This window comes from Oreochromis niloticus, linkage group LG8 (assembly GCF_001858045.2).
Source record: "Oreochromis niloticus isolate F11D_XX linkage group LG8, O_niloticus_UMD_NMBU, whole genome shotgun sequence".
Classification (NCBI taxonomy): Eukaryota; Metazoa; Chordata; class Actinopteri; order Cichliformes; family Cichlidae; genus Oreochromis; species Oreochromis niloticus.
The window spans coordinates 5,987,404-6,014,546 of NC_031973.2; the positions used below are offsets into that span (position 1 = coordinate 5,987,404).

Here is a 27,143-nt window from a genome sequence, read left to right on the forward strand (position 1 = left end):
TCCTTTTCTAATTATAGTCAATTGACTTTTCTGTTGTGCTGTGCCGAGCGACTAAATCAAAACAAAGCAACCTCTGTCAGCGGATTGAGCGTCGGGCATTGCCTCTGTATACCCTCGTGGCTCTCAGGTGGCAGAGAGAACGAGCAGAGCCACTCCCTCCCCATCTGTCGTGCCCGTCAGGGGAATCACCTTCTCGCTCTGGCACACACTTGCAAACAGACGCACGCACACACACACACACACACACACACACACACACACACCTGGGAATGCATTCACAGCTACAATCATAAACAAGCGCAAGCACAATCAAATGAGCATCCACAAGCTCACAGTCGCTGATAAAAGAAATGGGACGCATTCCGATTCACGCAAAGATAATCTGTGAGCTTTGCTTATCTGCAGACAGGATGTACCTGGGGATGTGTAAAGCAGGATAGGCAAAGTGTGAGTGGGCTGAAAGCCAGTGGCTGAATTGCTTTTTTTTCTTTGACAGTTTGACTCACCACCTGCCTGGGTAATCCCAGCGTTCGCTTTTGGACAACTCGCGTACCAAGCAGCAGTTTCACTTTGATTGAATTGAATTCGTCAGATGGCCATTCAGGCCTTTGCTGCCACTAACGGGAAGACGTAAACTGTATGACAGTTAAAGCTGCGTAGAAGAGAGACACAGTGACATTTAAACTGAAACCATTTCAGTCAGACAGATGAGCGTTCAGGCTGTCTCTGTATTAATGCTGTCTCCTTTTCTGTGACATTTGAATGAGCTTTTTTTTCCCTCCACATTGGTGATCAATAAAGTAACTTAATAACCTGCCTCGAGACTCTAGGATGTCTGGACAGAATAGAGTAGCATCAATTTAGTGCAGTTTTATTCTGCAAGGAAGCAAGGAATTCATTTAGAAAGACAATTATCAAGCATGCTTCCAAAATCATTTCCAGGAACAATGGAAACAATAACTGAATAATGACACTGGCTAATACCAGGTGTGGGTTTACCTGCGTTTTGGCTGGAAACATGGCTGGGTGTCAGCGAAGCAGTAGAGACATGACACTGTTATCTCATTGTGGGTTTTTTTTCTTTCTTTTTGTGCAGCGCAAGTGCTCTTTGCTTTCCAGCATATGGCTTTATTGTGTTGTAAACAAGGGGCAGCTATAATGTTAGGCTGCAGCATGATCGAGGTAGCGTGTGTGGTATTTTATGAAACTGTGTGGTTTTTAGGACGGCTCTTTCATTCACTCACAGGAAGTGGTTTTTGCCTCTTTTCTGCAAAGCACAAAATGTTCCTCTTTTGCAGGTCTCTTGATACTTATTTCATTCATTTCTTTGTGATCACGCCAACATCTGTATTAAAGACGAGCTCTGCTTGGGGTCAAAGCGGAAAAGTGCAAACCGCAATTGGTAAAGATTAAAAAGGTTTTGTGGTGTAATGTAGCTACTCCTCAGGGCCGTGTTTGTATTTGAACTGTAGTTTATTGGTGCTGCACAGAAAAAAGATAACGTGAACTATATATTAAATATATTTTACCACCACAGCCTGTTTAGATTGTCTTTTAACTGCATTCTTTTCATTACATTGATTTGTACTGCTTTGTTGGAGACACTGAAGATAACTGGCACAATGGCACAACAGGGAAGGAAATAGGACTCAGCACCATCTACTCTTCTTCCTGTCGTTTGTTTGTCGGCCCAACTCCAGTGCTAGACTTTTAATCTTCATATATGAAGGTGCTCTAGTTAAAAGTTAAAGTCCAGAGAAGCCTGCACTCAACGACATGCACTCGCTCACCCTCCGAAATGCTTACTGTGTGGCCCAAATGCAAAATAAACAGACCAGAAGAGAGACACACCGGGAGTAAGAAGTAACAAGAGCGGGAGAGCCTTGTTCACATACACTAACTAGCCATTTCATTAGGTATACTTTGCTAGTATTGAGTGGGAGCCTGTTTTGCCCGTAATTCCTCATGGCCATATCGACATGACAGCATCTCACATTTGTGCAGGTCTGTAATGTAAATCTCCTGTTTGACCACATCCTAAAGGTACTCTCTATGATTGAGATTTGGTGACTCAGTTTCCTCAGCTGACAGGCGTGGCCGTCGGTGTGGTCTACTGGTGCTGTAGCCCATCTGTTTCAACATTTTGGGCGTATCCTGCATATCTTGGCGGTAATGAGTGGCTATTTGAGTTACTGTTGCCTTGCTATCACCTTGAGGTGTCTTCAGAGATGCAGCAGTAACTCAAATGAGCAGATGCTCTTCTGCAACTGAGGTATGCAGACGAGCATCTGATTATTGCCTGTTTATGGTACTGTTGCTTGTCACCTCTGAACTCTAGCATTAACGAGGCATTTTTGCCCATAGGACCGCTGCGTACTGGGTAGAGATGGTTGTGTGGGAAAATCCCAGCAGAGCAGCGGTTTCTGATATCCAAATGTCTCTGTAATCACACAGTCGCATTAACCTCTGATTTAAATTCAAAACAATAGAAATGTAAAAGTGCAGAGGTGCTAGCATGAGGTTGCACGGTACGTGGTATATGGGAATTTATTCTGCCCGGAAACAAAGCAGAGCAGAATAAATTTTGTATAAATAATAACCGTAATGATAAACTGTTTTTAATACCGCATTTATTAAAAACGTAGATCCCAGCACCATCCATCCTTCTTTTAAACACAGCTGAGTTTTCCTGGAAGATTTTCCACCCAGTGGCAGACAGAATTACACACTGAAAGTGGGATTCATAGGCAGCCAGTGTTAATGCTGATTATGGTCCATTTAACATAGGTTAAAAAAAGAACTCACCTATTCAGCGGAGCAAATAACATACATTACTAAACACAATCCACAGTTTGGATAGCTTGTTTTAATCGAGCAGCTATCACAAAATGAAAATCTGGATCTCATATCATAAATATTTTAACATTTTCTTGGGGGGAAAAAAAGCTGCATCAGAAGACGAAAACCAAAAATAGATTTAATTTTGTAGCTTTAAGTCTTACACAATCTCAACATTTTAACAAACAAATGAACCAAAATGCTTTTGAGAGACTCCGCAAACATGTTTGCATTGACTTGTTTTGCTATCGTGTCACACTGTAATTGAAAAAAATGACGTTAGGCTCATTTAAAATAGGCAGCAGCTCACAGCACAGGCAGTGCAATTTAATCGGCTACAGAGCTGACTTCTCTTTTATTTTCCTCCCGCTTTGTAAGCCATGATTGCAGCCACATGCCGTTGTTCCATTCAGATCACATACTGCAACACTAAGTCTTCATCAGGCTCTTTGAATTGCTTGTCACTGCAACAGCTCCTGTCAGACAGCCAACTGTATTTCCTGGTGTGAAACAGATATGATTGTATCGACTGCTATCCAGTTTCAAAGTAACAATGAGGCAGTTCTTTTAGCAACCCAAGCTGGAAACATTTTTCTAAGTTCACAAGATTCACGGGGAGCTTGTGTTTCCATACAAAGCAGTGGCAGCAAATCTGACAGGAATACAAGTTTCTTTAAATGTTGACATTTTAATGCATCCATATAACAGACAGGTTAGTGGAGTAAGGTTTGTACACTCAAAATAACAAACATACTCGTAGCTCTTTTGCAGCTTTTTCCAAAATAGCATTATGTGTAAACAGTCTGTCATAACTGTATTTGAGTCAAGAGTGTCAAAAACCAGCCTAGGGGCCAGAACTGCTCCACTAATAAAAGTAATTAATTACTCTAATTTGTCTACTTTGCAAAAATCTTGAGCTACCGCCCATTTCTTTATGTTTTCTTTCCAAGGAGCCAGACCCTCTTGTAATTTTTCAAGTGGTCTTGAATAGTTTTCCAGGATTTTTGAAAGTCTTTCAAAGATTTCTTTTGGACATTGGCTGGGATATTTTAGTTTTTTTTGACAAACCTGGACATGTGGAAGATAACAGAAGGAGTAGAAGGCGTCAAAAATATCTACAGCAGATGAAGAGTAGCTAAAAGGCATGTCCCTAAGAAACAGGAAAGATGCATTTGGTCCTTCAGTTGATCCACCTGCTGTTAAACGAAACCTCGTCAGAAGTCAGATCTCTTAAATGGAAGGGAAATTTGGAACAAAATTACTTAAGAACTGAACTGAACATCAGTGAAAACAGGTCTTATAGAGTGATTAAATCAAATCTGAAATTTTTGAATCAAATCATCAATAATATGCACAGAGAAGGTCAGGAGGGAAGTACAATGACTACAGCCATCTGTAAAACGGTGGAGGCTTTGTCTGGGTTTGGGGCAGAATTTCAGCAAGTTTTGTTGGAGATCTTGTCAAAATCAATTGAATTATGAACTGTCATTGTGCAATATTTGAAGCAGTTTGTAATTAGAAGGATCAAAAGCAGCTAACGAAGACCCAAAGTTCCAAAGAAGAACTTTGAATGTCCTTCAAGAAGCCTGGAAAACTCTACCTGAAGACTATTTAAATAAATGACAAGAAAGCTTACCTAAGAGAGTTTAAGCTTTGATGAAGAATAAATGAAATCATGCCAAATGTTGACTTTCAAGCTTGTTGAAATTGCTGCATCTATTTCCCTTGCAAAGAACTAAAACAAGTTGTCACCACTGGTTTAAATAAAGGTAAAATGAAATGAATAGTTTCAAGTAATTGCACACATTTGATTTAATGGCTGTTTTATGAATACTTTATACTCCATTAAGCACCAAACCCCAGTTCACATTTCCCTCCTGTTTAGTTCTTTTCACTTAAAAAAAATCAGTGCCCCCTCCCCACTTGTTAATCTTTCCGAAAGTGGTGTCAGTTGAGTCACGTAACAGGTGCAGCAGGCAGTGATATGATCACAAGATCCTGCCCAAACATTTTGGCCCCCCGCCATGTTAAATATGTAGTATACAGTCCAGTCTGTCCCCGTGGTGCCAGAAAAACATGCTCAAAGTACTCAGCCACACCAGACAGATCATTTTGTTACTCTGTCTAACGTTGCCCTGCTTGTGTTTGGTCTCGCTGTCACGGTTCAGCTATATGGGAATATAGATAAAGGTAACATATACCTTGTGATGTCTTTCACCTCAAGCTAAGGACAAAAACATCTGAGCTACTGCTGCTTTACAAGTTTAATGAATAAGCCTTCAGCATGGATAAGAAGCACTGTACATTAAATGTTGATTGGACAGAAAGTAGGTCATTTTGTTGCATAAGCTCCGAGGGAGTACATGCAAGAACATGCTGGCTTATATTTTTCTATACTGAGTGTTTATCACAGCATGTGGTAGTGGTGGTGGAGCGTTAGTTAGTGCACAGTGTTGATGTTAAATGCAGTTTGTGCCATCTGCCCAGAAACTGCATTTCCATGTGGTCACCTCACTGAGAGTCCAAAGAGAAGCCTTTATATATAATGATGTAAAGAGACAGAGAGAAAAAGGAAAGATTTTAAAAAAAGGACAGAGACGTTTGAAAGGGACTTGAGGAAGGGGAAGAGGAAAGAAGTGGCCTGTGACCAGTGGGCAGCGGTAACCAGTTTAGAAAAGGGCATTCCAGCGCTTTTGTTGTCGGGCCACAAATATTCCAGTCTTCCCTTCCTACTCCTTTGCCACACAAGTAAAGTGAACTGTGGAGGACTCCGGCAAAGGCGGGGAAGAGAGAAGACTTTTAAAGGTCTCACGTACAGTGGACATCATTGTGTCCCAACTGTTAGCTCTACACTTTGTTTGGCTTGAGTTTCAGCCATACATGTGTATGAGATTTTATTAAAGACAGACTAAGGAGGAAATTGAGTCCAGCCTCAGAACTTTGTTTGCAGATATGAATGCACACACAAACACCACCTCCCCCACGCACACAGGCCAATGTGCGCTCAAATACGTCGACTATATTCAAATGTTTTTCTTAAGCTTTCAAGCACATAGTGAGGAGATGGATGCAGGAAGGTACTGGCGCACCTTTTGTACTGTATTTGGATGAGTTCCAGGTCACTGAACCGAGTCCTCCACTTTCTCATTAAAGATACAATTCTAGAACCTGAGCAGACTCAGTTCAACATGCCATGACTACTTAAAGCCATATTGGAAGGAGAGCTATAGGAGACCAGGTTGTGAAATAAAGTTGAATAATACTGACACAATTTTTTTAACTTATTGCTTGGTTGAACATTAACTGGTTATATCCATATTACAGAGATGGTAGTAATAAGCCCAAACGTATGGTTCATATTATATTACAAGTCTTATTTTCTCTCACTTTAAAGCCTCTGCTTTGCTTTGTCTTAAAGTTCGCTGTTATAACGGTTGAGTTTTCCCTTGGTGGCATTTTTTTTATTGTTTGATGTCTCGCTAAGCTGCCAGCTGATGCGTTATCTCCATTCTATCAATTGCCCATGTGCCGTTTGGCAAAGTACCTAATCCAAGTCTGTCAGGGTTAGTTTAGCTGTAATTCTGCCAATGTGGTTTGACAAACCTCTGCTGTGTGTATGTGTTTGTGTGTGCAGGTGCTGTCAGAAACTTTGTTCAGCACTTGTCCGTTAGTCAGATAGGCCTGCAGTGCACACGCTTCTTTTTCACTCAAATATTTGCGAATCTTTAAGCTTTTTTTTATTTATAATGCACCAAATCACAACAACAGTCACCTCTAGGTGCTTTAATTGTAAGATAAAGACGGTACAATAATACAGAGAAAACTCGAATAATCAGATGACCCTCTATGAGCAAGCACTTGGCAAAAGTGGGAAGGAAAAACTCCCTTTTAGCAGGAAGAAAACCTCAGGCAGAATCAGGTTTAGGGAGGGGCGGTCATCTGCTGCGATGTGAGGGGAGGAAAATGAGAGAGCTAGAGATTAATAATAACTAAAGTTTAAATGCAGAATGGTGTATAAAAAAAAATCATTATGGCTCATATTTCATTGTTTTACTTTGTGTTGCTAGGCTATTGAGATTAATTAAGTTCATTATATTCGTGTGACCCCACCTCACCCTAGATAATAATCGGTGTGTATGAGTTTCCATTTGGATATTGCTATAAGTAGAATAGGCGACTGATAATTTTGGGGTAAAAGAAGTAAAAGATTTGGGATAAAAGAAATTTTACTCTCAAGCAGAACAGAAAAGAGAAGCGACTGGAGACAAATCTCACAGTGAGTCAACTTTTGAACTATTAGCTGATTGAGATTTTCCTCGGATTTGTTGTGAGGATGCTGGATTATGGGATTGTACAAACGCAGTAAGCAGCTCACTTTGCAGCATGGGTTGTCTGTGGAGTCTACGGTGAAATCCGAAGAAATGATCAGCTCTGTGGGGCGCACCAAAAAGAGTCGGCTCACTGTTTTCGTCCAGCTGTCCATTTCTCAAAGTTATTAAATTCATTTGTAAGAAGTTTACCCAACAAAGTGTACAGTAGCAGCTATAGCAGTGCTTCTTAGTGTTAATAAATGAAGCCCTAATGTGAGCCTGAGTATATACTGATCAGCCTTGGTTATTACACACAGAGTCTGTTTCAAGACCTGGTGGGGTTAGGGTAGCCTAACCCCACCAGGTCTGGGTGTATAAAGGGTCTTGGACTCGTTAACATGGCTCTTGAGCCGTTACTGGGCACTTCTAGCAGGATGGTGGGACACACTGTGCTGCTTAGGGAGTGCCTTTATGATAGGATGGTGGGTGGGTTGTTTTATAACATTGATGAAAGACCCCTAAGTGCAGAACACTTAACTGTGACTAAGTGATCACTGTTACTAACGTCACCTGTCAGGGATTTTAATCTGTGTCTGATCTGTGTGACTGTACATCCCAGTGTGTGTGCACATTTGTATCAATTGCTGTAGCTGACTCTTTATATATGTCTCCCTGTCTGTTTGTAACCCTGTTTGTGTTTGTGTGTTCTTGCGCCGTGTCTCTGAATGCGTCTCATTGTGTTCATCACTGCCCGTGTGTGGACTCCCAAGGCTGTGTGAGTTCATTGTGCGTGTCTCCTCCTGTTTAGATAACGCCAGTGTTCTCCATACGCGGAGAGACAACTGCAGAGGCATACACTATGCATGCTTATGTGGTCAGGAGAAGCCTATGTTTTATGGAACATACTGTACTAAGCTGCTCTGCTGCAGTAAAGGGGTTATAAATAGAAGGTGCTGATAAAGAGTAAGAAAAAGGGGGCACGGTGTGAAATAGACTCACCAAGCCGGTTACTGTTTAAACACTCAGACAGGAGCTTAAGGAACACCAGACTGGGCTTAAACCAACACTACGGTAGATTATATAACCATGAACAAAATTAAAAGCACAAGTATTCTCAGTAGTGACTTTCAATTGATGTGTCTATATTTATAGTTGAGGTTTGGCTTTCATTACCTGACGTATTTATGATTTTTATTAGTGAAGGAGCGCAGAGTCATATATGTTAACTGTGAAGGCTGAAACCACATGGAGGTCTGCCAGATAGGTTCACTGGGGGAACAATTCAACTATTCTTCACCACCACAGTCGGCCAGCCTTACCTGGCATTTGCACCGGACCTCATTTTCATGTGCTGTTTTTGAAGGAGGACCTTTTTCGTCTTTGACTTTGTATGCTTCTGTTGTTTGTACAGTAGCTGCAGTCATCACACTGCACCGCCCATGCATTACCAGTCCACAAACAGTCATCTCGAGACGGCTTATATTAGAAGTTAAGAATCTCAACAAAAGGGCTGCGGCGGAGAGAAAGTTCTCACTTCCAACAGGCAGACACCTCCATCAGAAACAGACAGAGAGACGACACAGAGAGAAGTTAATAACACGCTGAAGTGGCATGTGAGTGGAAAAGGAACGCTCCATGCATCAGGGGAAGTCCCCCCAGCATCCTGAGCCTATAGCAGCATAAATCAGGGATAGTCCAGGCTCACTCTACCCAGCCCGAACTGTAAGTTTGATCAAAATGAAAGTATTAAGGCTGATCTTAAAAGTAGCGTGTTTCTGTTTCCTGAACCACCATTTACTTGAACTGGTAGTGTGTTTTAAACTACCAGATGCCAGGAAGAACAAGGGAAAGTATTTATTTTTAAGACAATAGATTTTCAACTTTTCTTTAAAATTTTGGTGATTGGAGGATAGTAAAACATCTTTAGCCAAACCCTAACTTTGATCCAAGAATCTGGTGTGGTCCCGCTCTGAAACAGACCCTTGGAAAACCCGGAGAAACCAAAAAAAAATGACATAAATAATTTTCTTATTTATTTATATATATATTTTTAATTTGATTTAAGGATGATTATGTCCTGTCCAAAACAGAGAGGGGGATTAACAAACCTCACCCAGACTGATGAGCCTCTAATTAGCATCAGCTGGTTTAGTGGAGGCGTACTGCCTGGGTGGCAAGAGGCGCAACACATGACGCCCTCTCGCTCGCTCCTAATTCTCCAGGCAATTAACTCTGCTGTTCTGATATGAGCACAATCCAACATCAAACAGATTGTGTGCTATGGAACTGGTAAGCAACTCACATGCACCTCTGCTGGGAAATGTCTGCAAAAGTTCAGGAATGGAGTGCATGTGTGAAAACATTTTCAGGACAATTATGAGGGAATTTTCCTGCAGTGCATTGTGGTCACCTCGAAACAGGACAAGTTGGTAATATATCACACCTTCTATCTATAGAAGCGTCATGATTTTAAAGAGCAAGTCATAGTTAGTTTAAACACATTGAAACTGGCAGGAAGCTTTCCGGTGGCTGAGCAAGAGAGATGACCCTATACCTGCCATGAGCGATTTTAAATTGTTTGTCCTCTGATCCAAAAGGTTACAATGGTTTACATGGATGGGCTTGCCTAGCCTTAGAAAAAGATGAAATGCAAAGAGAACTGTGGGCTTGCACACCCGCGGCCCTTCTTTTGTTGTTTTATCATGTTGGGATTTTATTCTTTCAGAACAATATGTTGTGAAGACAAATTGAGGTTTTTGCACTCGTGTTTTGCAAAAGAATCACAGAAAAATTGATCCCAGATCTGTTCAGTCTCACTTTCACCTGCCTTGCTTTTCCACGAATCCTTAGCCTTGATCTTCCCCATTTCCCCCCCCCTTGCTTTTACCTTCTGCTGTGCCTCCATAACACTCCTTCAAATTTTCTTTATGCCTTTGTGTTAACACATGCGATACATGCACGCGCATGCACATTCAAACCATATCCATTTGGCTCCCTGCACACACTGCACCCCCAGTGTTCCCATTTGGAATTCTCCCATTCCCTCATTTCCAGAGTCCTGTTTTACCATAGCAACACCAGCATGTCTGAGCTCAAACACACATTTCATATTCACCACACTTCGCCCTCTCTCTTTCTCAGCCTCAGTTCTGGGCCTGTTTTTATGGCCAGCTCCCCGCTTACTGTGTTCCTTCAGGAATTTTGGCGCAGATTCAAACATCCTAAATCAAGTACAGGCTGCCACAGCAGCCCGGGCCCCTTCGCTCCTCGTCTGCCACCCCACATGTTGACCCCAGGGAGTATTTGTGTGCAGAAAGGGGGCTGACAATCAGGCCACTGACAACCTGTCCCAAGAAGACTTTGCCGCCTGTCACATCCCTTTCCCCCTGTCGCTTAACTCCTCCCTGTCCATCATTTTCCCACTCTTTTACCTTCAGTTTGTATTGTTTTGTCACTATTTGATAGATTAACATTTAACTAACACTATCTCAGTCTCCTACGAGGATGGCTGATTTTGTAGTCCCAAGTTAAAATTTTAGAGAGATTAACATTTTATATGTGTCTGTGTATCATTGACGCCCAAGCACAAAGTGTACCTTTGTCATTATTTTCAAACTCAGTTTCAAATTGAGCAATCTGATTTTTTTAATTATTTTTTTGTCAGTGTCTGTAGTTAGTGTTTGTGGGGGTTTTTTAAACTTTAATCTTGATCTACTTGGAATTTCGTTTTGTATTGTTGCAAATACATTTCTTATAAACCAGCGCATTTGTTTGAATATCTTAAAGCGGTAGCCGGGTACATATTTCACCAGTCTGGCTCGATGGAATCAATAGACTGTTTTAGGTAGACGACTTCCCTACAAAATCAGATTTTCAAACCTTTCCTTTGGCAGTTTATGCATCTGGATTGTTTTGGTGTGAGATTTCCAGACCTCGAAAGTCTGTTGAAATATCTGCCTTCGTTTATAGATATAACACAAAAAGACAGCACACAGCTTTTATATTTGAAAGACTTAGGAAGGATTTTTTCAGAATTCATGACCTGATTATCTGCAGTCACTGCTAAAACAAGAAAACCCCCAGTTCCTACGTGAAACTGCTCACTTTTAGTTTTATGAATTTAATCACATTAAGACAAACTTAATTTGTTTAAACTAAATTGCTAAAACCTCGTATTTTATTTTAGTTTAATGGATCAAAACAGTGTCATTTGACCTGCAGTCGCTTCCATTCATCTGCAGTAATTTGCAGAATGAACCCAAGGAGAGATCACTTGCATCAAAACCTGTTTCAGTTTTTAAAGAAAGATTAAAAAAAAGTGCAATTGGCAATCTAACGATTCTCTCTACTTTTGTCTCTTTTCTCCAGGGCTCATTCCCGCTCTGCTTTTCTTATTTGTGAGGGGAAAAAAGCAACTGCTCCCCCCCAAAAAGTCAAGTGGAAAGAAAGTAATTCTACAGATGTTGTCTGTCGGAGCCCAAAGTTTAGTCAGACTGAGGATTACTTTCTCCGTCTTCCTTCCCTTTACCTCTTCATGACCCTCTTGAATCATTTACTCATCTACACTTTGTTTTTCTCTCCCATACGGGACATCTGTCTGGTTTTTATATGCTGATTAACTTAACTGCCTTTAATTTTTTTGCACTGGTGTGGTGTAACGCTAAGATCTGCTAAGCTCTGTGGACAAAGGAGGCCCTCTTTTTGTTCTTTCATGTGGTTTTGTGTACATGAGACTGGACGTGTATAGAGCTACTCGAGACACTATCCAAGTTTTTTCCTTCATATGCGAGATGCTCATATGACAAGCCTGCTGCACATTAGTCCAGTGATTTACAGAGTTTGGCTGTGGCGCCAACCTCACCCCCTCCTGCTTCGACTCTCTCGCTGGTTCATCCGTCTTTGGTTGTCCATTGTATTTGGTCTGGTTTAGATTCTCAGTTTGATGGCTTCACTGCTGGAGAGAGAACACATGTGCGAAGCGGATGTGTTGCCTCGCGTTTTCACAGCCAACTCCCTCACATCTCGCCAGCTGTCACTATCACATTGAAAACTAGAACCTAATATTTTTCATGCCTTTTATGCGCTACATGGAATGGCACTGCGTTCCCATCAACATTTAAAAATAACATCAGAAATAATCCCAAGGTGCCAAATTGAAGTCGGAACAGACAGACAGCTCTGAGCTTATGATTACCATATTTTCAATGAGGACTTTGTCCTTGTGGCGTTCATGGCTTTTAATGGCCATGCATTCATTTAGTCTTACACAAAGGCATCAAACAAATGTAGGCTGTAACGGATTGGCGTGTTTCTTTTTGTTTTTTTGAACAGAGTGTGTGGCTTGAAAGGCTTTGGACATCAAGTTGTCTGTCAAGACACTTTCTTTGTTACAGTGAAGTTATGCTGGTTTCTGTTCTCAATTGGTGAGGCTGTCCCGATCTATTCATCATCCTCTTCTGTTGCCATTCAGTGTACAGTCATCATATACAACAGTCCAAGCCTATTGTGGTCTCTCTTGGAAACCAAACATGAGTAACAGACTTTTCTTGATTGGTTCAGGAATCATATTTTTTTTCTAGTTATTATTAAATTAGAAGTTGTCCTGCGTGACCCGATGTCTAGAATTTCTTTAGCAGTGTATGCGAGGCTTGCCTCTTTCCAGATCTCTAAACAGCAGCCAGCATTTCTAGTCTATTCAGCAACTCTGTTTGTCAGCTCAGTGCCCACAGCGGTGGCATCAGGAATGGGGACGTCATCTTTCTACTTAGCTTTCTTTCTTTCTTTCTTTCTTTAGGTTTTTCATTTATCAGCTGATGAATGAAAATGACTAAGCTCTGCTCTGTAAATTATTTACTTGTAAAGCAGGGATGGGCATCGCAAACTAGCTTTTGCTATAAATGCAGTGGCGTGTTGCCTGGTTCATGTAACGTATTTATCTCTATGTGTTATGGCGCGTCTAGGGGTGGCCAGACCATAACATAGGGGTGATCCATCCCCGTCTGACCCCAAGCAGTTCAGGAGGTAGAGCAGGTCACCTACTGATCGGAAGGTTGGTGGTTCGATCCCTGGCTCCTCCAGTCTACATGTCAAGTATCCTTGGGCAAGATACTAACCCCAAGTTTCTCTCCGATGCATCCATCGGAGTGTGAATGTGTGTGAATGTAGCTAGAAAGAACTAAGCATAGAGAAAGTGTTTGTGAGAATGGGTGTGATTGGGTGAATGTGGCATGTTGTATACAGCGCTTTGAGTACTCCAGGAGAGTAGAAAAGCGCTATATAAGAATCAGTCCATTTACCATTTACATCACACAATTAGTACTGTTTGATGGTGATTTATTTCCAGTGAGTGGATTAAAAAAACAAAGAAAAGGAGCGAATTATAACTGTGGGCTGGACCTAATGCCAAAATAACAAACAGAAGGAGCCTATCTCAAGGTTAAATCAAACTTACCTACTCAAAAAGAGTGAAACCAAACGACAGCAACGTACCTCCCTAACTAACAAAAACATGAGAAACCTGTAATCAAAGAAAATGTCAGTCCACCCCTTAATGCTCCTGTATCAAACAAACATGGCTAGACAGGGAACACAAAGTCTGCCGGTTGGGAAGGGCCGAGGATGAATGACTGGCCGTCCATGGTGGTGTCATCTTATACGTTGTCTCCAGAGTGTTAGCCAATCTGTATGGTCCGTCCCCTGGATCCACCAATCACGGAGAGGCACCTGCACACTCAGATTTACATATGAGACAGCATTACGACAACAGTCGTAAAACTATGTAAAAAATAAACTAAAAAAATGAAAAAGTGCAAAATTGCTGAATAAGGACAACACAGTTGAATTCTCTGGAAGTCTCCAAGCTATGCTAGATAATCTAGTCAGGTATTGCTAGCCCTTCTCACTCACCACGACACCGGGCACACTGATGCTGTTTACTTTTTTGTTCATTCATATGGCGTTCTTCATGAGATAGCTTCATTTAGATCCGTTGGCTCACTAGTTTTGTCTGGTTTTAAACAAAAATAGTCCCCATTAGGCTATTTTAGCTTTTTTTTTCTTACAGTAATCGACTGTGTGGTGCGAACAGGGATACCCCCGAGGCTAAACTACAGTCTTGGCCATGAGCTAGTACAGTTTGTGGTACGTTTCGTTACAGAAATCAGTCTCAAACTGGCATATGTTTTTGGTTTCAAATCAAATCGGTACACTGACTGCTCCACTGTGCTGTTGTACTGTTCCTGGTTGACTGAAAACACCACTTGTTAGTGATTAGCTAAGGCAAAAAGAAAATGAGCATAAACCTTCTGGCAAAAGTAAATTGGCAAACGTGAACAGTATGTCAGACTGAGTGAACCAGTTGAGACAAAAAAGGCCTTTTACAGTGCAGAGGGAGCTCTTTTATCTGTTCCCTGACCTTATATCAAAATGATGACATTCCTGGCCTGACCTTCTTTATCCCGCTCCTGCATATCTTTATCTTTTATTGCTTATATTGAATTATCTTTTAATATTCTCCATTGACTGTACAGTCGGTATTCTATCTTGTATCTTCTCCAGAAATGTCTCACATTTGATATGTTGCTCTGTTGGTTTGTTAGCCAACAGAGCAAAAGCTGCAGGTCTCCTGAGCAGATCTCTTAGAGATAGAGTTTCCATAGATTTGATCACAGATCAAGTATCTGTCACATCTACAGTTCTCCGTGTACAAAAGGAAAGCATACAGTTACTCTACGCAGATTGGGTCTCTGGCAGAGATACCTGATCCAGGTAAAATGTGGCAGTTGATACGATGATTACAGTATGTAATCATCATTACAGAATGTACAAAATCAGTGGAATCAAGTTTTCTGTAAAGAAAACATACAATAAAACCCCCAAAAAACGAAACACAACACATCCATTTAGGTTTTATTATCGTCCAAATAAGTTTTAACATTCTTTGGTTATTACTGCATTTGACATTAGACAGTGCGATTGTGATCTTTGCTTATCCAGAAGAAAAAAGTCAGACTTCGAGGGTCATGTGATCCACTGTTTTGTTTGTTTGTTGTTTTTCCAGTACACTGGTGTAAAACCTAAACAGCCGTTTGGTGCTTATTAACAACAGACCCTTTAGGTAGATTTCCACAACTTGAACACCAAGATAATTGGGTCACAGTGCTGATTTACAAGCTCATGCAAACTTGTACTTTAGTGCTACAATTGCTTAAGGTATTACATAAAGCCTTAAAGAGTGCAGTTGTACAGTAGTGAGCACTACATCTCTACAGGATGTGGTTGGCTGTCCGGTGTTCTACCTTCTACTAAATGCATAACACCCTACAGTATCTATGTTGCGGTTGGCAGCTTTGTTGTTGCTATGTTTTTTTTAACACAACAGCACTACATGTGTATCAACCGCAGAGTTTGATAGCGCAATCGGTCAGACCATGAGGTGGCAAACGCTGTCGCTTTTCGGTGCCGCTTGTCAGATGCCTGTCTGGTTTCCCAGAGGCGTCTCTACTCTGCTGTTGTCTGAGGCAGGCGGAGGAAGGTAGCAGTGTGACAAAGTCAAAGTTAGTTCAGATCAGCCTGGAAATCTTTTTCTGCTCGACACTTATGAAGCTACTGTAAGCAAGTACTGTAAGGCCCTGTGCAGCTGTGAAGCTGGAAAATAATAATATGGTGAATTTTACAGAGTGCATTTAGTGTGTTTATTTAGATCCTGCTGTTGAAAATGCTCAATGAAGGTATTTTCAGTTGCCAACAAGGTCTTTAAGTAAACAGGAGTCAGTGGAAGGACCAGGGCGAGTTGTAGTGAGCAGAGCTGGCTACAGCTTGTGGTGTTTTATTGGGTTGACTGCCCCTGGGAGGGGTGGTAACATTATCCTCACTTCACCTGTCTCTTCTTTGCTCCACTCCTTGGAGCTCATTCCCGTCTATACAAACACACATACAGGGAAGAAGCCCCCCCACCCCACCACACACACAGTAACTAAACAGAGCATGAAGAGGATGTAAATTGAAGCGACTGTAATAGCTGAAGCTATGTGCCACTAGTGTACTTGAGTTTAGGTACAGATACTACAGTAACCCTTGATTTGACATTTTTTAATACACTGAGGAATATGGAATAAAAGAGAAGATGATGAGAAGATGATGTCACTAAGAGCAGATAACCCTATGGTCAGCTCATACACCCCGCCCACCCGTCATTCATACTTTCTAATTGTGAGATGCAGCCAATAAGAACAAGCACAGTTCAGAAGAATGGGAAGGTTGCTAAAACGAGCAACTTTTCACTTCTCGACAACCATTAATTTATGACTCTTCTGTGTCCTTGAAGATGCTGTCACAATGCTCTGTGACTTCATAATCATTACATCAGTTCAGATAACCAGTCATGAATAAAGTGTTAGTGAGAACATGCAAAGGTGACATCTAATTTTGATGACGCTTTCATGCCTGACAGCGAGCACAGCCCAGCTAGTTTACAAAGGACAGCATTATGAAAGAACAAAGTATTTATCAGATCAAAGAAGAAATGAACAAATCCAAGGTTTGATGCTCAACACTGGTGCTTGGTAGGTTTTAATATCTGGTGCTGTGGATGTGTTTGTGTACTAAAGTGTCCTGGTTGAATGTCTGTGCTGTTAATGAGAACTGGGCTTGTTTTTCATTTTGTTGGAGAGATCCTGTTTGGCCAGCTTGCTTAGTTTGGGTTGTGTTTGACTCATGCAGCATGTTGTTAGTTCTAGGAGGAGCACTGCCCTGACCTCACCCACAGATGAAGAAGTGCTAGACCAGGTCACTGACTGCAGGGTACACAAATATACCTCATACCAGAGGGAAACCTTTCATTGTCTGTGGTCTTGTCTCCTGTTGTAATCGCAGTCATTAGTGGAAAATTTGAGTGACCTTAGGTCAGCCCACTTTGAGCAGCTTGTTTGTTTCTCAGAATGGTTTATGGATGGAAAGAGACCTAACCATTGGCTGAGAGGAGGTAGGACATCCCATTCTGCATCCCCTTCAAACGTCCACTTTGGATTACACGTCCTCAGACAGAGTTGAAATCAGTGCTTCATTTGTTACTGGAAGCAGCTAGCTTCACTCTGTCTGAGGGTTAAAAATACATAAATTAATAACAGCATTTCTGAAGCTGAAAGCTGAAATGCTAAAATCATCCTTTTAAGTGTCTCAAGATGAATTTCACCTAAACCCTTTAACTCATTGCTCCCCTGCATAGCGCCTCTGCAAATCTGCTTCGTCATAAAGCAGAAAGGCTTTTAAAATATCTGTGCTTTCAAAGAGAGCCTGTTATTAGCTACTTTGATCTTCCTTTTAATTACCCCCTGCGGCTCCCTCTTTAACACTGTTAGACTTAGTAAAAGGCCACAGTTACATGCAATACCATCTGACCTGCAGCCGGCTCTGACACAGGCCTATGTCTGTGGCTTCACTTGTTGAACATCTTGCTGTATTGTGCCATAGAGCTGCGTGCATAGAAGAATAGGCAGCAAGGTAAACTGCCTTATTATCATGGTGAAGTCCATAATCCTGGACTGTATACACCAGGGCAGCGTTCAAAGGAGGAGATAAGCAAAGACAAAGGTTGTGTTCACACTAAGTTCTGCTACAGAGTTCAAGTGAAGCAAAGCAATTTGTTTTATTCTGATATAGGGGTGGGTGTGCTCTTTAAGATGTTCCCTATAGACTGGGGCGGGGCCTTGCCACGTGGCCAGAGGGTTATGCAGTTTTATTACATAGGAAAATATATGGTGAGAAGCAGAAGTGCAGCTGTCTTGCAGTGATTTTCCGGTCACCCTCTGACACACTTTGCTGATATACTTACTGGATGATAAAAAACAAAATCTAAAAGTAATGTTTTCATGACAGTGATTGATATGTGTGTCTTTCACTTAACTTTATTGGACAATCATGTGTCTTAATTTGCTTTTGCACTTCATCATTTTCTTGCCAAAACCCTACAAATTTCCTTTTTCATATATATATATATTTTCAGTTGTGCAACCTGAAGGAAATGCTCCAGTCGAACTACCTCATGAACATCAATATTCTGAAATGCAACGAGTTGAAGCAGACTCCACTAACCATCTTAAGTAAAATGATTTGTATTTGCAGTAGGTTAAAATCATTTCACTGCCTTGTTGTTTCTATTTTCTGTCTGTCTGACAGTAGATGTGAAGGTAGGCTTTAAGCCGACTGTGGCAAAGCAATTGCAGAACTTTGACCCAAAGGCAGCGTCTCTTTGAGGTTTTCCTTCTTGTGAGAAATAAGATGAATGGTCCTCTATAAGCACATTTAAAAACATACTAATTTGTAAAAATGCAAATGACTAAAAAACCAGCTAGATGTTAACGGTAGCTTTCCTTTTTTGAAAAACTATGATTTATCTCTGGCAGTATAAATTTCTACTCTTGCAGCTTTTAACACACTCTTGCTGCCAAGGGTTTGACGAGAACATGTGTTTCTGTTTTAACTCATATGAAGGTCCCTCTAAATTGTTTAAACAAATGACATGTTCTTTCTGATTTGTTTTAAAAAGTCATTTTCCGTCCATACATGGAGCTTCATAGTTTACATAAGAACGGTAGTCTTTTTGGACATTTTTTTTTAAAGAAAGATAAAAGAAAACTTCACGAAATTTGGAGGAGATCGCCAATTTGACTCTTACTGACTGTCTGTTCTGTCTTTCTTTTTCTGCGCCTCTTTTACGTTTCACCTTTGCTTCCTTTCACTTATTGCCCCGCCCCCGCCCCCACTGCTTCTTAGGCCTCGCTCACCCTAGAGTAAAAATAGAATGGCAAGCTCCATGTGGCTATGAAAAACCAGTGGTTGGCGAGTGATTGCACTGGATTTCATTACCGTTTGGGACTGATTGCAAATTGTTGTGGTGACCAATTTTGGCCACAAGGCAATCACGCAGGTCGGCTGTGGATTTCTATGCAGGGAAGGAGGCATCTTGTTCCATTTATGGAGATCAACAGATTTTGGAGCTTCAGAGTCAATAAATATGTAAAACCTTTAATATACAATCATAAACTGCAAGTTCTAATTTGAATGGTGACGTCAATGACATTCAGGTTAGGGTTGATGTTTTCATTCAGGACTGTGACTGCTCCTCAGTTGCAAAGCCTCTTGCTAAAAATCTGGTCATTAATGAAATGAACAAGCTTCAACTTTTTGTTCATGAATTCATGTATTATAAATCTGTGCCAAATTGCAGATTGGTCCTTATTCTGTGCAGTCTGTTGGTGGTCAGTCCAAGCTGTAGTACTGCACCACACGTCTGAGGCAACAGATTTGCAACTGATCCCAATTAAAAGTAGTATTATTGAGTATGATTGCATGTAGGTGCCAACTTGACCCAGTGCAATTGAATATTAACAGCAGACTGACTCTGTCTTATTGCTGTCTTATCCCCATTTTACCAGCGTCTTGATGAACCAAAGTGTTAAGTACACCAAAGTGCAGCAAGACAGCAGCTGACTGTAAGAGGTCTCAGGTCCCTGTCTCTGAACCAATCAGCTGAAAGGTACAGTGATTGAAAGTCGATGTCACGTGCTCACAGTAATCATGGTCTCCAACCCCTGTTTTCTCTAGTGTAACTGCAGCCTCATGCAAACTTCACCCACTTTCTGTGTTGGTTTATCACACTCGTAAAACTTTTGCACCACAGTTTTGCCCCGTTTCTTCCTCTTTGTAATCGTATCTGCAGAGACCAAAGTTGGCACATGCAAAAGTTGAAAGAGAGTGAAACTTTGTATTTCTCTGCTTTGCACTTTCAAGTATAGAAAGAGCCACATAATACCCCCCACCCCCCACCCCTACAAGCTCAAAGCTATAAACAGGAAAGTGCTTAATACAGTCTGTGTGTGTGTGGTGGGGATTTCTGTTGATAATGTAATTTTGCTGATGTAAAGATCTGTGAAATTAAGGTTTTGTATGTTGGAGTTTTCTGTAAACTGAGCATCTCAGCTTCTTTGCAAGTACTCGTTGTCCTTCCTGTAAACATCTCCCATTGAGATTAAGATTGAAAACTTGAAGCACTTTCCAGTTTAAGAGCTCAGTATTATCTGAAATGTTGTGATGCCAAAGCTGATGCAGGAAATTCGAAAGCGATAACTAAATTACTTTTTCAACAACGTTTAATTAAAAAAGCAAAGGTTCCGGTTAATGTTGTCACAGCCACTAAAAAACAAGACCCAGTTTTGCTGACTTATGTTATGTAGAGTTCTATTCATGTACACATTTAAACACAACAGCCTCTGACCAAAGGAGTGCACTGGTGGCAATTAAAATGGTAATTTTTTGCATGCGAAAACCCAGCTGAAGTCCAAGAGCTTCATTTTTTACTTTTTGTATTTTTTTATGTCTCAAATATCGCAGACAGACCCTGAACATGGGATTCGCACATGTCACTTTAAACTGCATCGTCATCAAATAGGATGCACAACCCGTCAGACCAGGCAAAACCGTGTGGAACTCTTGTTGAAATGTTTGCAGGACGAGCATTTCTAAACCCAAATGGCATTGCAGAGTGGGACAACAACTGCAATAGTGTGATAACAGTTGAAATTGCCTTAGTCCCGGCTGTTAGCGGCACCTGCTAATGTTTGCTGACAGATTTTGCTCTTCCTACCTGATCGGTGCAGTCCTTGCAGGCATGGCGTTTGGTAACAGTCAGGTCAGTATAGAATCTGAATTATCAGCCTCGTCAGCCCGCTAACTGAGCTGGAGTATGCTCAGCAATCCCATGCGCTAACATGAACTCAGATTCTTTTTCCATCTGTTTGTGTTTTTCCAAAGATCCCGTAGAAATGTTGGATATTGGGTTGAGCATCGATGTCATGCTCAATTAAGGTGGTAAATGGTAAATGGACTGATTCTTATATAGCGCTTTTCTACTCTCCCGGAGTACTCAAAGCGCTCTATACAACATGCCTCATTCACCCAATCGTACAAGCACTTCTAAACACAGTGCAAACTAACCTGCATTCACACACATTCGTACTCCGATGAACGCATCGGAGGGCAATTTGGGGTTAGTATCTTGCCCAAGGATACTTGACATGCAGATCGGGGAAGCCAAGAATCGAACCACCGACCTTCCGATCAGTAGCTGATCTGCTCTACCACCTGAGCCACACCCACATATGGTATGTGACATATGTGACGGTGTGTCAGAAAGGAGGGACTAGCACGCCTCAAACAGCTGAAAATGTTCTATCATACTAAAGTACAGTTCTGCATTATTTTATTGAATTTGATACAGTTACTGTATATCTCTCTCTCTCTCTCTCTCTCTCTCTCTCTCTCTCTCTCTCTCTCTCTCTCTCTCTGTATATGTGTATATATGTATATATAGATAGATAGAGATAGATAGATAGATAGATATATGTATATTGATTAGGTGATTCTGAGGAAATAGAGAGACCCACTGATTTTCTATAGAGTGACTCTAAGGACAAATACATTCATATTTAGATGTACTAGCCAGGAGTCCAGTAACAGCATTTTGAAGCAACTGTAAGGTCACAGTACCTTCTATCCACTTCAAGGTTTAAATGTTTTAATTATGTTTTCACTGAAGGTCTGACGTGACTTTAAATATTCTGCATTAGGGTTAAAACTCTGCAGTGATATGCAGTGAAGTTTAGTTGAGGTAGAAATAAACTGTTTTCAGGATTTCCACACAGATAGTTTGCCTGTACTGTGGACCTGCAGGCAGAACTTTTGATCTTTTCACCTGGCCCCCGTCATGCCGTCAGTATCGTCAGAGGTCAGAGACGAATGTAAAACTCAACAACAGGTTGACCTTTAGAATTTTACAGAGATGCATCACAAACCTTGTGTATGGGTTTGTGATGCAAATAACCAGTATTTCAATATGTTGTGCATTCAGTACACTAAAAGCTTATTGTGCTCAGTATCACAACATTAGGTAAACATTTAGTTGCTTCAGATTTAAACGTGGATGCAGATTTACATAAAGTGGGCTATGCTTGTGTGGTTTAGATTAGAGTTTTGTTCCAGCTCTTTCATCTTTGCTCTCTAGAAACGTCTGTCAGACTCGGCTCTTCTTCGTGAAGAAAATGAAAGCAGTGTTCAGTGTGGTTGGTTCATGTGGTTACATTAATGCTGTCATTTTAAGGGTACTTATGTCTGCGCATGTATTTTAGGTTTGAATAATGAGAATCGTTATGTGTTAATTGACAACAGTTAGCAGATGGTGTTAGCATTTAATACAGACTGATTATGTATTTATCAGAACTCCAGCATTAAAGCTAGCTGCTTCATTCCTGGTTTGATTTCTTGTACGCATGGCTACTCGTAAAAATCTGTAGATACTCCACTTCTGCTTTTCTGAGTGACATCACAGTCCCCGGGGTCTCTTCTACAGAAAATGTGATGTGAACAGTGCGTCACTCTGTGCATGTGTGTTTGTTGATACAGCAGAGAGGAGGAAAGTTTCAGTTTATTCAAAAAATGGAGAATGGGGAGAAGAGTTTGCTTATTATGCAGCGATAAACACAGAGATAGCATATCCTTTGCAATGTGTGACATCATGTGGTGAGTCACATGGTTTCTCGCTGTTTTGTGTGGCTGAATGCAGCGAATGACCTCAAACGTCAGCTCCTAATTGTCACTGATTGTGCTGTAAAACGTCACAGATTTAAAAGGGAGTTTATTATGCACATATGTATGAAAGCTTAAAAACTGAATCCCAGTGGCTTCTTTACAGATGCCTGCGCGAATGCAGTGAGTCAGTGTATGCTCTGGGCACATGTGGCGATGTTTCAAAGGTTAGTTGGACTCGTGAAATTACAGTCAGCAAACTTTTGAATGTTAAAGTCATCATGTGGTGGAATCTGCAGCATCAGAGTCTTCAAGTCTCCCAGCCTCTCATCACATATGTTCTTAAGGCACTAACTAAAGAACTCAGCGCACCGCAGTCTCTGCAGCATGCTGGGTTATGTTAATGACATGGCTGCACAAAGGAACTGTCTGCTTTAATTATGGAAGTGTTGGACTCCTGGCTTCTGCTCTTGTTTCTTTTTTTCCCCCCTTTTTTTAATAGTCCTTCGTCTTCTTCCGTGCACTTCCTTCCCCTTTTTCAACTGCTCCCCACTGTCCTTTGATTTTCCCCTCCTGTGCACAGTGAGGAGAGGTGGGCTAATCCTCTGTATCAAATGTGTCACCTACTCTAAGCAGGAATGAATAGGCCCTAGATTACCACCAGACACTAATCGCATTTAGCCTTCACGATGATAGCTTCTGTTCTGGGTTGGGCACTGAGGCCGGTGTTATTTGACGCATGTCTTGAGTTTTGGTCGGACACAGCTGTTGCCATGCACCTGTTGTGCGTCTTCCTTCCTTTTTCCTTCCTGAATTCTGTGGATGGAGGGGAGTTTTGTTTACATAGGCACAAAAGCCTATAGAACTGCTGTTATGACAGTGCACACAACTATGTCTGAAGGTCCAGCAGGATTTTTCGTACTGAAAGCTGATCTTGAGCTGAGTTCTGTGGACCAATCATTTCTGAGCAGACTTTGGTCAAATGATCGCCCTGAAGATCCAAAAAAGGAAATACAGTTACACCAAAGTGCAGTTTCAGAACCACTGGCTATTGTTTGTTAGCTTTTTAACATGTATCAGCAATAACTGACTCACAAAACAGGAAGTTTCAGACCCTAGATGTAGAGATGCATTGATTGTAAAAGTGTGATTGCCATTTTATTTCTAAGAACTCATCAACTATTCTTCAATGCAACCTGTTATTTTTGTAATAAAAGAACTTATTCAACTTTACAATTTCCCCCTGCAGTGAGTTAGTTTTTTTCAGCTGGGTGGAGGTGATTTTAAGTGTTTGATTAGGTTTGCTGTTACAAACGTTTTCATGGTGGTCCCTCTGTGGTTTACTTTAGCGAGCTTTGTGTCTTCACTCACACTGGGGAGTTTGTAAGCTAACAAGTGTGTGCCTGCACCGATGTGCGAGTGCTGAGTGTTAATGAAAGAGACAGACATATGGGAAGCTGACCTGCCAGTCAGTAGTCGGGGCCAAGATTGCTCACGATCGTCCGATTCGTGTCCCTGCAAGCTCAATCAATGCATTTCTTACTATATCTGCACTCTGTTACATTGATATCATGATTTCACTAGAAGCCCCAGAAAATGTGTTTTTTCCTTTGAGAGAGTTAAATAGGATCAGTTTTACGTCTGTGCTCGAGATGTTCCTGCCTATTAATTTAATAGTTGTTAAAACAATAGAAAAAGAATTCTCACAATTTGAATGGACAAAGTTAAACAGTGGGCAAACAAATATTTTGAGCTGTATATAAAACTGTTATTCACATCCCATGTTAATAAAATGTTAGACATGACACATGCACATAGAATAATCCTTTAATTGTCCCACAAGGGGAAATTTGGTTGTAACAGCAGCCAGAAAGACACATATACAAACAAACAGGACACAGAACAGAAACATACACAATTTTTCTTACATATTTACATTAAGGACAATGGTTACTATAAACAGAGTACTGTACAGTCATTAAATTAAATATAAATAACTATAGATAAGAGGCAAACCCAGGTTGTAGTGCGAATCGGTTGATTAACTTATTGCAGTTACAGCGCAGATGTAAACATCTATGATTGTTGGGAGCAGTTCTGATTGTACAGTCTGACAGCTGCAGGGAGGAAGGACCTGCGGAAACGCTCCTTCATGCATCTAGGACATACAACCTTCATTCACAGAGAGAGGGAAGTAGAGCCATCTGCAGCCCCGGGCAGCGGGCAGTGGCAGTCTAACAAGTTTAAACTGGTACCTGCTGTTGTGCACTGATAAACTAAACATTATATTTTCAATCGACTAATATTTCTGGCACCAACTAACGTCTAGTCGATTAGACATGCACATCCCTAATTTGTACTGTAGCAATGAGGTTGCAATAAGCAGCTTGATAGCATAGCTTAAACACTGAAAATACATGGGAACGCTAGAAATAAATGGCCTTTCAGCTTCTCTAAAGCTTTGAGATTTTTGTTTTATTCTGTTTGGAGTGGAAGAGTAAGGGGGCTGTTTCTTGGCTGTGTGCTTGCGAAATATCCATAGCTGTCATAATTCTTCTCCTTTATTACACTTGACAGGTGGAACTGCAGATTTCATTTAGGAAAAAAAGGGCTAATAGTAAACATACAAGGAGTTTCAACTGAGATTTTGAATATAGCTGTAATTTGACACTCGACTAAAGACGCTCCCTTGGAGATTAAAATGCTAGATTCCCCTTCGATGAGGACAAACACATTCTTTCATGTACATATTTCATGCATAAGATCAGCTAAAGTGCTACATGTAGCATATAAAACACAGAGGGACAGCTCCTTGCAGTCTCTGTCAGTGTGTTTTAGATATATTGTGTTACTATATGGGTCAACATAACGTAACATAAACATAACCTAATTATCTCTTGGACCCATTTTTTATGCCTGTCAGGCTTTGTTTGCATTGGCTGAAGCTTAAATGAGGGCATTGTGGACATCACAACAGCCAATCTACGAACAAGCTCTGCAAATTAGTTTGGACTATAAATGCTGTGTTGTGTGGCATTGGTCCATATCCTTATACAAATAAACTGCAGATTCATAGAAGAAAAATCACGGTGTTTGATCAGTGGTGCAGCTACCTGGACTAACTACATCCTGCCCTTTTTACAAGGCATCAAAACAGGCTGAGAACATAAATGCCAGTGACTGTACATTGCTGTAACCACTTTTTATATATTTAGTTTAACATTAATAGTTACAGCATTTTAATGAGGTATTTCCAACGTGGTCAACTTGCAAGAGTGATACAAAAGTACATTTTGTGTGCATGTTTTATGTCACGGGTGTGATGTTTTTTACATCTCAATACAATATACAGAAACGTTGTCTCGTATTATACCTCCGCTGCTCTTTCTCTACCCTCCATTCTCCATTACTCCTCTTCCCAGCACATACTTCATTCAAATACAGTGTCAAGGGCACTGGAGCAAAGCTATATGCAGCTTGACCAGCAGTAAATTTGCCTTCTGTCAAGCCCTGTTCCAGTGTCTTCTCCTTATTTGCCATGACCTTCGCACTACCCTCTTTCTGTCTCCTTGAACCATGCAGCTCTGCAGGCTCTCATCAGCAAAGCCTTGTGTCACTCTCTGTGACTCCTCTTCCTTCTATCGCTCCTTATTGCCACCCCCTCCCCATCTCTCGTTAGTCATCCTCTCCCTGAGAGCTGTGAATTTTATGACTGCTCGTACAGTGAACCTAGTCTTCTAGACTGAGGCTAAACGACCGCCCTTGGAATGACACGTTCTAAAGCCCCAGCCCGATCTATTCGTAATCTTAATAGATCGACATAGATGTATTTGGTAGAACATTTTCTGTGTTTTCCTTTTTCTTAAATGTGCGAGGATAGTTTCGAGCATGCGCATCGATGTAAAATTATTTTCTTCACAGCTATTGATTCCTGACATCAGAGGCAGTATCTCCAGCTTCATAGCAAAGTGTGCATTCAAATCCAAATGACGTTCTGCTTTAAAATGCATGTAAAAGCTGCACAATGGAACAATTTCGCTTATTCCTAATTAACATAAATTGCAGCTGGTTAAAACAGAAACAGGAAAACCTGCAAGTTTAAGTTGCTGCAAGCCTCTTTGCAACCCATCTTCACTCCATCTTGTCTTTATTTGTGATCTATATGTCCTAATCAAGGTCACATTTCTTCCTGCTCACTGTGTTCTGGGCGGTTCTTCCCACTGCTCTTCCTCCTTTTAACTTCTCATATATGCAAGAATTGGAGAATGTTGAAGTCCCAGAAAGGAGCTAAAAGTGTAAACTTTGTGTGAACTGATTACTTACAGTTGTGTACATTTAGGTTTTATTAGTTTTGTTTGTTTAAAATTTGAATTAATTCAGCTGGATAAGCAGTACTCTCAAAGATGCTGGATCCTC

At 41.0% G+C, this 27,143-nt stretch overlaps 1 protein-coding gene across 7 annotated transcripts in view; it reads left to right on the forward strand.

The window, feature by feature from the left end:
- The window catches only part of thrab (thyroid hormone receptor alpha b), a 165,391-nt gene that overhangs the window by 26,048 nt on the left and 112,200 nt on the right, over positions 1–27,143 (forward strand). For 2 of the 7 annotated variants that reach the window (XM_013273433.3, XM_013273436.3), the window contains exon 1: positions 9,289–9,437. The exons of 3 other annotated variants lie outside the window; for them this stretch is intronic. The gene's annotated coding sequence lies outside the window, so the exon portion shown is untranslated. Of the gene's footprint in view, positions 1–9,288; positions 9,438–9,468; positions 9,578–19,582; positions 19,684–27,143 lie in introns of those variants that run through there. 2 more of the 7 variants (XM_019362298.2, XM_013273435.3) reach the window with 2 other exon arrangements.